General features: G+C 37.9%; 1 protein-coding gene across 5 annotated transcripts in view; it reads right to left on the bottom strand.

The window, feature by feature from the left end:
• Positions 1-12517, bottom strand: part of KLHL32 (kelch like family member 32) — a 181808-nt gene that overhangs the window by 112053 nt on the left and 57238 nt on the right. The window lies entirely within an intron of this gene.

Raw genomic sequence — 12517 nt, 5'->3', positions numbered from 1 at the left:
TATAGACAGAGAAGTCTAAGGACTGAGTCTGGGCCATGCCAATTTTAAGAAGTTGGGGGAGATAAGGCAAAACTAGCAAAGAATTTGAGAAGTAGCAGCCAGTAAGTGGGAGAAAAACCTGAAAAACTCAAAAGCAAAATGAATAAAGTATGTCAAGGAACAGGAAGTAATTGAGATGCTGATGAGCTGTGAAAAAGAGAGGACTGGAAATTGATCACTGGATTTGGCAGCATTTTGTTGACAATTCTTATATCTACAGCTCTTAAGTGAGATTAGGTTCTCATTCCTTTTTGCTGCCCTTGTGTTTGGTAAGAGAATTATGTTAGCCATAAAAAACTAGCTGTGTGGCTTTCCATTTTCTTACAGGCTTTAGACTTGGTTCATGGGAAACAGCTGTTAAGTAAAGAGTTGGTAGGACTAGCACATAAAAAATCTGGGCCCACGGCCTTTCTGAGGAGGTGTGTGTCTACTCTGACTACTACCCCAATTTCTTACATTTTTCCCTTTTGGTCCAATTTTGGTAACTTTTATTCTTCTAGAAATATGTTCACCAAGGTTTTAGTGTTTGTTGATATGAAATTTCTATGGTTTCTTTGATAATCGTTTTTCCTTACTTCATCTCTAAATGTCACATTTTCATTTTTATATACTTTTTTTAACTTTTACATATTGCTGCTTCCTTTCTTTAATAATTCTTGAATAAATTTGGTCAAAGTTTATCTTAATCCATATGATTAACAATAGTTGAAGAATATTTAATACAAAAATATGTATTTTTTGCTATTTCATGAATACTTGCTTTTCTCCTTATTCCTTTCCAGCTATTTTATTAGCATTTATTTTATAATTCCAGGTTTTGTCATTGAAAGCATAGTTCACTATTCTGGATCTTTCCTATTTTAAACAAATGCACCAAGGCTTGGAAAAGACGCTACTGATGTGGCCCCCAGATCCCTCTTTAATGAGGAATCTGTGGTCCCAGCTGCTGGGAGAACTGTGGGCAGACAGACTTCAGCTGCCAGCCTCTTCAGGGAGAGTGTCTTGTCTAAGGTCCCGCCCCTTCCTGGGAGGCCCAAATTCAATGAGTGATCAGGGCAAGAATATAAAAGTCCCAGCCACCAGGCCCAGCCCTGAAGGGCATCTTAGCTCTGGAGTTCCCCGTGGAGCCAGCTGTGACTGTTGTTGGGCTGACATCAAAGATCAGCTTCTCCTCCTAAATCTTGCTTTTTTTCACCTCCCACCACGGGTGTTGATTCCAAAGGCTCTTCACACTGAACTCTGTCTCAGAGTCTTCTTTCCAGGGAGCTCAAATGGCAAAGAAGGCTTTAATTGTCCTTCTTCAAATCCATGTTAAGAACAATGCTTTAATTACTATTCAGTTTAAATGTTGTGCAATTTTGACACTGATTTTCCTTTTAACTCATTGAGTGCTTTCTAGGAAAAAACTTGCAACTGTATGTGGATAATTAACTTTGTTATTGATTTCTCTTTTTAATAAGTTTCTTATGACCAACTTACTGTGTGGCCAGAATGACCTACTTAACTACAGTTTTTACAGTTATTTCGAATGTGTTAAGAATGTGAGCTATTCAGATTCTCAATGCAAATCTTTATTATTTTTTTATAATCTAAATGATCTGTCAGTTCAGAGAGAAGAGTGTTTAAAACCTCTCACTATGAGGATCTGTTGATTTATCCTTACGATCCTATTATTTTCCTAATATATTTTGAAGCTTTACTAAGTAGATACAGGTTTGTAACTGTTATCTTCCTGATGGATTGTTACTTTGGTGAGCACAGAATACCACTTTATGATCTTTCTACTTCTGTTAACCTTAAATTCTAGTATGTGCCATGTTAATATTATTACACATACTTTGTTAGTGTCTGACTAGTATATTTTCCTGAGGTATGTTTCTTATGAACAAAATATACTTAGATTTATATTTTTAATCAATCCGAGTTTGTGCCTTTCAATGAATGACTTTGGACAGTTCACATATATTATTACTAAATATTAATAAAATATTCGGTCTAACTTCTGCCATCTTATGTTGTTATAATTTTTCATGCTTTTTATTTGTTTCTTTTTTCCCTTTGGATATATAGAGCAATAAAAAAGGTTTCTTCATTCAATATTAATTATACTTACTGTAAAAACCTATTTCTGATTGCATCAATAACCATTTTCCACATGCCATAGTTTCATCCATTTGTTGAGTCTACTGATAATTCTGAAGTAATTAAGGTAATATGACATTATAATCTTAGGTAATTTTATAACAGGTAAAACTCAAATTTCTATGGCCTCACTCGCTCAGGACACAGCTCAGTGTAATTGTTCCTAGTTAGGCCACCAACCACATGGTTATTTAGGGCACAAGGTCCTTTCATCTTAGGGCTCTGCTCTCCTCCGAGTTCTTTCAATTTGGCTTGTAGACAGAGAAAACAACTGCAGAGAAGATGCATCTGATTATAACCACCTTCCTGCAAGTAACCCATACATCCCCTTCATACTCCTTTAACGAGAACTAGTCCCATAGCCCCACCTAGAAGCAAGAAGCATTAGAAAACAGAGTCCCTGACTGAGTAGACACTTCCGAGCAACAACTCAAAACAAAAGAGGAGGGGGTTAGCTGGCTGTCTCTGCCACATTCTGGTTTCTACACTTTCCTAAATTATCTGGCTTGTCTATCACTACTTCAAGAATAGAAAGCATGGCACAATTCACTTCTCTGTTCTCCATGTTCTTGTCTACTTAATCCTCACATTAATCACATTAATCACTAGTGGAACGCTACTAGTGAACCTTCACCTACAGGTAAGCAGACCAGACACTCTCCCAATGATGGCCTTCTGTTGGCCTAAACCTTGGGTAAGAACTCTGGGAATCTAGAAACCTCCCAGGTGGAGTTAGCTTTGCCATCTGTCTCTATGCTCAAGTAGAATCTTTTAGATACAAGCAGCTTGGCTCTGCTTCTTAATCCCCTAAGTACCAAACACACTTACTTCTTGACAATTACTTCTATTAGTCTTTACATTTTATTTTGCTATATGTTTTCTTTGCCCTTGTGCAATGAGTTGGGGTTTTAGAAGAATTTATAGAGTTTTTGAAGTTTATGGGAAAGGAATTCAAAATTTTTATAATTTAAGTCTTCTTTGCCCTTTTAAAGTGACATTTTTCACTCATTATATAAAAAAGCACATGTTTCTTTTTATTATAGCTTTCAGATTAGCTCCCATCACACATATATTTTGTGATGAGTAATTTATAATTGCCATGTCTGTTAGAAAGCTTGTGTCGTTCCAACCATTAGAACATAATTCACTGGGTTCTTTTAGGTGATTTATCACAAAGCTCCTTGAAACTGACTTTGGCTACAATATTAAGATATGGTTAATATCATTTTCAGCAACCATCTCTTGTGGCATTCAAAGAAGAACATGTCTACCATTCTAAAAACCAGAAATTGTATTATAAGACCTCAAATGCTGACCTAATGGAATTTAATTTGGACTTGGCTAGACAAGAGATGAATGACCGAGCAATGAAATCATGGCATATATGATGAGCACATCATGTTCCAACACTGACCCTCCTCCCACTCCCACCCCCGGCTACAATAATGCTCCCCTGGGAATCTCTTGTTTACCAACTAAAAGCAGAATCTCGTTATAAGCAGACTGTAGAGTCTACCAGATATAAGAGTTAAGGCCCAGAAAATACTTCCACACATTCACAAATATTTTCTTTGCCTTGCTGGAAAATCTCCAGTAAAGAATAGTAACCTTGCTATGCCACACTCCTAAACTGCTGTCCAAAAGACTAGTGACTAGGACTAAGACTAGTGACTGCTTAGAAAAAGAAAAAGAAAAAGAAAAAGAAAAAGAAGATGAATAAGAGATATAAAAGAATATACCTTTTATTCTTCTAGGTTACTTTTAATAGATTGAAAAAATTTCTATTTCCTTCTCTTGGTGGCAAGGTTTGAAGTCATTTGGGTTTTTTTCAACATTAGAACCCAAAATAACATACAGCTGAATATTAACAGATGTTTTTTCTTTAAGAAAACACTTCTGTAGTACTTTTTTCACTCATGCACACACAAAATTGAGAAAAGATAATGGATAAATTTTTCTATATCTAAGATAACATTAAAATAATGACATACCAACAGAAATAATTTAGGGGAACAAAAAAGCACTTTATAGGATTCTTAATTTATAAAATATTTTGTGACGAATGAATGACGTTCGGAAATGTTTCAAAAAATATCCACTGTACTAATTATGTGCAAAGCCAAGGACTGAGTATTCAGTGAGGTTGGGGGGATGAGGGAGGGACAGACATATGTACAAATCTTGACTCTCTTCCATACCATCAGCCCTGCTCCACCAGCGGTCCTAGAACCGACCACAATTCCTTCTTTCCACCTGTTCCACAGCTGTGACCAATGCTTCTCCCATTCATTTACTGATAATTTTCAATGAGCCAGGAGCATGACCCAGGTGTCCTACACTGTCCTACATGATCACTTTTTTTTAAACCAGTCCCCAATTCTTTTCTTGCCCCGAAGTCAAGGGAGAAAAAAAGCCAGTAGCTTGTTTAGGCCATCTCGGTTTGTTTATTTTGCCTTTTTCTGTATGAGCTGAATAGAAATCCTCACAGGCTGCAGGCTGGAGACACAGTAGCCTGTGTGTGAGGCTCCCTGACTGACAATGACCCTCAGTCCCCAGAGCCGGTATCAATACACTTTCATGAGGAATGCAAATTAGCCCAAAGCACTAATCTCTGAAGACATTTTTATGACACTAGAATTAATGTCAAGAAATGCCTTACACACTTTTAAAACTGCTCTTAAATGTGAAATCATATGATACTTTGGGTAGATGTGAGCATGACATGTAGGCGGCCTTCTTTTCTACCGTCCAGCGAGATCTCATTGTACTTCCACCAAACAGGGAATTCAAAGTGCAAAACAGAGCCTATTCAAAACAGTAAACACACAACAGCAACAACAAAAGACACACACAGACTTCCCTTTCATAAAACATAAAGCAAAGGAACTCCTCACCTGCGCTCTTTTTAATCCCGTAAATAACTTTTCAAATATTTAAAATTATGTTTACAATTATCTTGGACTGTAAATTAGAGCAGAAATAACTGCATGACCAGTAAATCCTAAAGAAGTAACAGCTAAGAAAATTTGGGGTGCCTGGAGAGTTTGGTACATTTCAAAAGATTAATTCATGTCTCAAAAGGAATGCCTTGGGGAAAATAATTTCAAAATAAAAGAAAACTGAAATGTAAAAAACAGACAAAATTGGCAAAAACTGTCTTTGCTGAGTAGCTTTAAAACAATGCTTCTTCCTAACAGAATTTTGGTTTAAAAACCAGAACTCTGCTCTCTTCTGCATTGAAAATAAAAACCACCTGTAACACTAGCAAACTAACAATTTAGCATCCAGTGTGTTTCAAACTCTTGGTTTGTATCCGACATTTATTATTTCATTCAATTTCCAAATTAGCCCCCTGAATTAATGACAATTCACCTACTTTTAAACTTGGAGGAAAAAACAATGAAACTTAGAGATAAAGCTATTCACCCAAAGACATACACAAGCAGAAAACATTTGAAAAAAGCGGTTATAAACCAGGCTGGTCTCAGTCTAAAACTGTACTGGCTCTATAATTAATTCTCTTATTAAAATGTGAGTTCTTTATTGGAATACAAAACATATTCTCTTTCTCGCTCTTAAGCTATATGACATATTTCTTTAAATTAAAATTTTTATGTGAAACTTTCAAAAGTGAAATTATCAGAGGCAACTAGGGCTACCCCAGAAGCATGTGAAGGAATCGAGAGCACACCAGCCTCAGCGTTCAGGCTCCCGGAGCCCTGGGGTGCTTGCAGGGGAACCGACAGAGATGGAGCTTGTGGCAGGACCGTCTCACTTGCAGTGGAGGGACAGGGACAGAGCAGCATGTGCCACAGTGGACACAACATGATAAGCTGCAGCTTTGGCTCTGCGTTGCTGCTCCACAACTTAATAAGCACGGGACCTTAGGACACTTCCCCAACCTCTTTCGGTCTTAATTTTCTTATAGGTAAGTGGGAACAGCTATTTCTTTGGTTGATGTCACAGTCAAATGAGACTGAATGAGTAACTCACTGGCACAATAAAGAGATAGTTGCCACAAGACAGAACGAGCTGTTGTGATCTCTTCTGCTTGCCCTCCACCTCCAGGGCAACCTTAATGCTCCCCCAGCCTGGAAAGCACTCCTGGGACTTCACTGTGTGGGAAAGGTCCTCCTATTCCAAGAAGCTTCCCAACTGCAGACCACTGTTTTCTCCATCCTTCAAAATCATTTATTTATTTATTCATTCATTCAGCAAAAACATTCACTGTGCTCAAGGCACTTTGCTAGATCCTATAGGAGACTGAAAAAAAATTCAGTGTTTTCCCCTAGGCAGCTGACACCCAAATATATGAAGCTATGTAGTTAGTTACTGTCAGGAGCCAGGGTGTTAACCAGAGATAAAAACATCTACCGCTGTTTTAAGAATCAAATGAGAGTGGCTTGATAAATGCTGTGATTATGACTATTATGATTGCCACCACGCCACTGGTTTGGCACTCATTTTGCTGTTTGCAGTCTACATGCGTGGTCCCCATCAGGCCAGAAGAGGCTTCCAGCCAGTGCTTTTAGACCAGCTCCTGGTCTGGCACAATGTTGTGGACATAAAAATACCGTTTGCTGGATGTTTCAGTCCCACAGAGACTTTGTATAATTTCATCACCAAGACAACACCCTATTCCAAGTCAATATGGCCACTGTCGACAAATCCATACAAAGCCACCACTGCTGGAGAAACACAACTCTACACTACTAGGGTCCAGAATGCAGTTAAACTTTGTCTGCAGCAAAGTCTGTATGTTCATTCCTCAAATGCTCAGTGAGCATGTACCACGTGTGAGGCACTGCGCTAGGCAGAGGGTAACAAAGTGAACGGGATCCTATGACAGAGACCAAAACCTGTCCCCTCCAGAAAGTCCCGCCTGGTGGGGGAGATCACACGTGCACAACTACTAGATAATGTGAGGGAAAACCTATACTCTGCAGTCACCATGACCAAACAACTGCAAAACTAGTATTTCCACAATCTTCCTAATCTCAGTAAATGGTAACTACATTTGTCCAGTGCCTTAGGCAAATACCCTGGAGTCAGCCTTCACACCTCCCTTCTCTCACACTCCAAGACCAGTTCACGGTCAAATTCCAGGGGCTCTTCCTTCAAAATGCATCCAACAGTCCTCACCACCTCCATCCCCACGGCCCCAGTGTAAACCATCATCTTGTTCCTGTCTTACTCTAATAGCCTCCCATTAGGCTCCCTGCTTCCACTCTCATCTCCTGACAGGAGAATGATCTTATGAGAACGCAGGGCATGTGACGTTATATCTGTCAAAATTGTCCAAGCACTTACCATCTCACTGAAGTAAAAATCAAAACCCTAACAGCAACAGCCTGCAAGGTGGTCACCTGTGACCTGGCCTCACGTGCTCCTACCTGCTGACTCCTCTCCAGCCCCTGCCCTCCCTGCTGCGCACAAACGCTGCTAGTACCTCACACCCCAGGCTTGGTCTTTGCTGTTCCCTCTGTCTGGTGTGCTCCTTGCCAAGCAACACGTGGCCTGCTCCTTCACTTATGAGAGGGCCTTCCCAGACCATCTTATTAGGAGGCAATTCCCACCGCCACTACAGCCAGCACTGCCGACCCCACCCTCCTGTGGTCCTCCACGGCCTTTACCCCTGTTAGACAAACTCAATACTTACTTATCTGTTTAGAGTCACTCTTGTCCAACCAGAGTGGAAGTGTCATAAGGGAGGATTTTGTCTGTTGTATGTGTTACTGCATCTTCACAATCTAGAACAGCGCCTGGCATTTAGTGGGTAGTTAATACATAACTGTTGAATGAATGAATGATTAAAGAAATGAATTAATGAATGAAAGAGCAAATAAATAAGTGAAACGTGTATAGAATACTAAGGTATTGGAGAAGGAACTAGAAAGTTAGGAGGCAGGAAATTATATGTATGAGACACAACAGCAAAGGAAGCCCACATAGAAACCTGACTCCCTAAAAGGGAGAGATTCAGATTACATGCTCCTACATTATTCTGCCTTGAATTATAATTATGTGTATATGCTTTACCTTTTCTATGAATTATAAGTTCTTTGAGGACACAGACAGTGTCTATAATGGTTAATTTTAAGTGTCAACCTGACTGGGTCACAGGGTTCTCAGATACTTGATTAAGCACTACAAATGGGAGCCCTATGAGGATGCCTCGGGTGAGATTAACATTTGAATTGGTAGACTGACTAAAGTAGATGACCCTCCCCCATGATGGGGGCCTCACCCAATCAGTTGAAGGCCTGAATAGAATAAAAGGCTGAGTTAGAAAGAATTCTTTCTTTCTGCCTGACTGTCTTTGAGCTGAGACATCAGTCTTCTACCTTACCACTCGAACACAGGCTGGTACCTGCACCGTCCTCCTGCAACAGAGTCAGTACAGTGTTCTGCACATACAGGTGCTCAGCACACTGTCCAGATGAATGGTGATGCCCTTTAATGGAAGATCAAGCCAGATCATCACCAGGGTGCTGCCCACTACCTTAATATATCCACTCCTGCTACTCTCAGAATCAGGACTTAACTGTATTAAAGCTGTCTATTCCCCAAAGCAGTATGTTCCACGTTTACAACCTAATTGCTCACTTGACGCTAAAAAAAAAAAAATAAAAATTCAAAGGTCATCTTCTCTTAAGACAATTATGAGAAAGCAGTGAGGTACCTGCAGTATTCTTTTTCTTTCATTAAAAAAAACTAATAGATTTTATTTTTTAGATTAGTTTCAGGTTTACAGAAAAATTGAGTAGAAAGTACAGAGAGTTCCACATGTCCCCTTCCCATCAACATACTCCACTAGTGTGGGAAAGCTGACGAACCAACGTTGACAGATTATTATCAGCCAAAGTCCACAGTTGACACTAAGGTTCACTCTTGGTGCTGTACAGTCTATGAATTTGACAAACGCATAATGATGCACACCCACCATACAATGTATCATACAGATTAGTTCCACTGCCCTCCAAATTGCTTCATCTGTTTATCCCTCCCTTCCCTTAGCCACTGGCATGACTGATCTTTTTACTGTTTTCAAAGTTTTTCCTTTCCCAGAATGCTATATAGTTGGAATCACATAATTGTGTATCTTTCAGACTGGCTTCTTTCACTTAGTAATATGCATTTAGGGTTCATCCTTGTCTTTTCATGACTTGATAGTTCATCTCTTTTTATTACTGATAATATTTCACTATATGGAGGTATCATTGTTTATATAATCAGAAACACAAGAGGAGACATTATAACTGATACCACAAAATATGAAGGATCATAAGAGATTACTATAAACAATTACACACCAACAAATTGGATAAGCTAGAAGAAATGGATAAAATCCTAGAAATGCAGGCTACCAAGACTGAATTATGAAGAAATAGAATCTGAACTGACCAATAATGAACAAGGAGATAAAACCAGTCATCAAAACCTTCCAACAAAGAAAAGTCAGGACCAGACGGTTTCCCTGGTGAATTCTAGCAAACATTTAAGGAAGAATAAATGCCAATCCTTCTCAAACTCTTCCAAAAAACAGAAGAGGAGGAAATATTCCCAAACTGGTTTTATGAGGCAATTATTACCCTGACATCAAAGACAGATAAGGGCACTACAAGAAAAGAAGAATACAGCCTAATTTCCCTGATCAGTATGGATGCAAAAATCCTCAATAAAATAGCAAATCATATTCAACAGCACATTAAAAGGATTGTCCACCATGATCGAATGGGATTTATCTCTGAGATGCAAGGAGAGTTCACCATAAGCCAATTAAATATGACACACCACATTAATAGAATGAAAGACAAAAATATATAAACATATCAATGGATGCAGAAGAAGCATTTAACAAAATTCAAAATCCTTTCATGACAAAAACTCTCAACATCCTAGGAGAAAACATAGGCAGTAAGCTCCTGGACATCAATCTTGGTGATAATTTTTTCAACTTGATACAGAAAGCAAAGGCAACAAAGGCAAAAATAAACAAGTGGGACCATATCAAACTCAAAAGTTTCTGCATAGCAAAAGAAACCATCAACAAAATGAAAAGGCAAGATACGGAATGAGAGAAAATATCTGCAAATCATGTATCTGATAAGGGGTTAAAATGCAAACTAAATAAAGAACTCATACAATGCAACAGCAAAAATAAATAAACAAGCACTCTGAATTAAAAATGGACAGAAGATCTGAATAGACATTTTTCCAAAGAAGACATACAGATGAACAACAGGCACATGAAAAGGTGCTCAACATCACTAGTCAGCAGAGAAATGCAAACCAAAACCACAGTGAGAAGTCACTTCACACTTGTTAGGATTATTATTATCAAAAATATAAGAAATAAGTATCGGTGAGGATGCAGAGAAAAGAGAACCCTTGTGCACCGTTGGTGTGAATATAAATCAGTGTAGCCACTATGGAAAACAGTATGAACATTCACCCCAAAATTAAAAATAGAATATGAGCCAGCAATCCCACTTTTGGGTATATTCAAAGGAAATGAAATCAGGATCTTGAAGAGATGTCTACACTCCCATATTCAGTGCAGCTTTATTTACAATAGTCAAGGTATGGAAACAAACTAAATGCCTTTTTACAGATAAATGGATGAAGATGACGTGGTATACATACACAAGGGAATATTATTCACCCACGAGAAAGAAGTCAGTCCTGCCATTTGTGACATAGATAAAACTTACTAACATTATGCTAAGTGAAATACATCAGACAGAGAAAGACAAATACTGTGTAAGTGGAATCTTAAAAATCCAAAATCACAGAAACAGTAAAATGCTGGTTGCCAGAGGCTAGGGAATGGGGGCAATGAGGAGATATTGGCCAAAGAGTATAAACTTCCATTTAAAAGATAAATAAGTTCTGGGGATCTAATTACAGCATGGTGACTATAGTTAACAACACAGTATTATAGACAGAAGTTGCTAAGAGAGCAGATCTTAATAGTTACCACACACACAAAAGGTAACTATGTGAGATGATGAATGTGTTGACTAACCTTACGGTGGCAATCATTTCACAATATACAGGTGGATCAATCATCACGTTATATACCTTAAGTTTATACAATATTATATGACAACTATATCTCAACAAAACTGGATAAAAAATAAAAATAAAAATAAAATGGTGTACTTATCTACATTGCTATTATTTGTACCACTGCTCTTCAAAACAGGCTGTCTTCAAACTGCTCCTTATCCATCCGACACAAGGTAAGAAAACGCAAATGAGCTCACTACTTGCTTTCTTGAGCAAGACTTTCTGTGAAAAAATGCCAGTTGAACTACTGCAGTGTTTCATAATGTAGCTGATTTATATTCAGAAGCTCATAAGCCTGGACAGTTAACAATCATTTCACAGACTGCCACTGGTCCACGGACCTCAAGTAGCACTGATCAGTATTTTTATACACCACCCCTAAGATGCTGGCTTCCTTTCTCACACTACTGAGTCCAACTTCTTTAAGAACAGTGAATTTTTCTGCATCTTCCTTGATCTTCTGCAGAATATGTCAATATTCTTTTGGGGCTTTGATTAAAATGTACATGCTGATTATATATCTTTGACTTTTTCTTTTTCTGTCCCCATGGCCATCTTCTCATGCTCTTTCTGCCACCTGAATAAAAGGCATCCTTTAGGGTCTAACCACAGACATTTTTTCTGCTTTCTCTTTTCCCTCCTGATGTGCAGTCTCTTATGTTCCCAAGCTCTGTCTCAACCTTTACTTCTTGCACAGAAGCTGCAGTGGTGATATTTTCTGTACCCCTTGCAACATTGAGACAAACTTCTTTTGTACATAGTAGATGCTCAGTAAATATCTATGGAACTGAGAAAATAGTGAATTATGTGGATCATCTGGCATTATTATCAACCATAGAGTTAATCTGTTCTTACCACATTAAAGAAGCACATTAATTTGTGAAGTAGTAATAGCTACCATATTAAAAATATTAAATAAAATTAAATATTAACTACTAAGTACAATTGAAGAAAATTTAAATGGAAATGTTTTAAAATATTAAAAATAAAAAATATTAGAGACAAATTATTTCACTGTTGCATAGAGTGAAATAAGTTTACCATCAGAAAAAGAATATAGTAGGGATAATTTTAAAATTATTTTTAATTATTTCTACTTTTTAATTATTTCTGTAAACAGATGTGATAACATTGAATGTTAAAACAAGTATTCACTTGATAGAAAACAATAATTAGTTTACCATATAATGTATAAATCAAATGTACTACAAGAATGATGCTCTGGTGCCTCTGTCATTGATACACGAAATGCAGATGTTAGGAA

The sequence above is a fragment of the Vicugna pacos genome, chromosome 8 (assembly GCF_048564905.1).
Source record: "Vicugna pacos chromosome 8, VicPac4, whole genome shotgun sequence".
NCBI lineage: Eukaryota > Metazoa > Chordata > Mammalia > Artiodactyla > Camelidae > Vicugna > Vicugna pacos.
The sequence above is the reverse complement of the archived record's forward strand: the minus strand, read 5'-3'. Positions and strand labels throughout refer to the sequence as shown.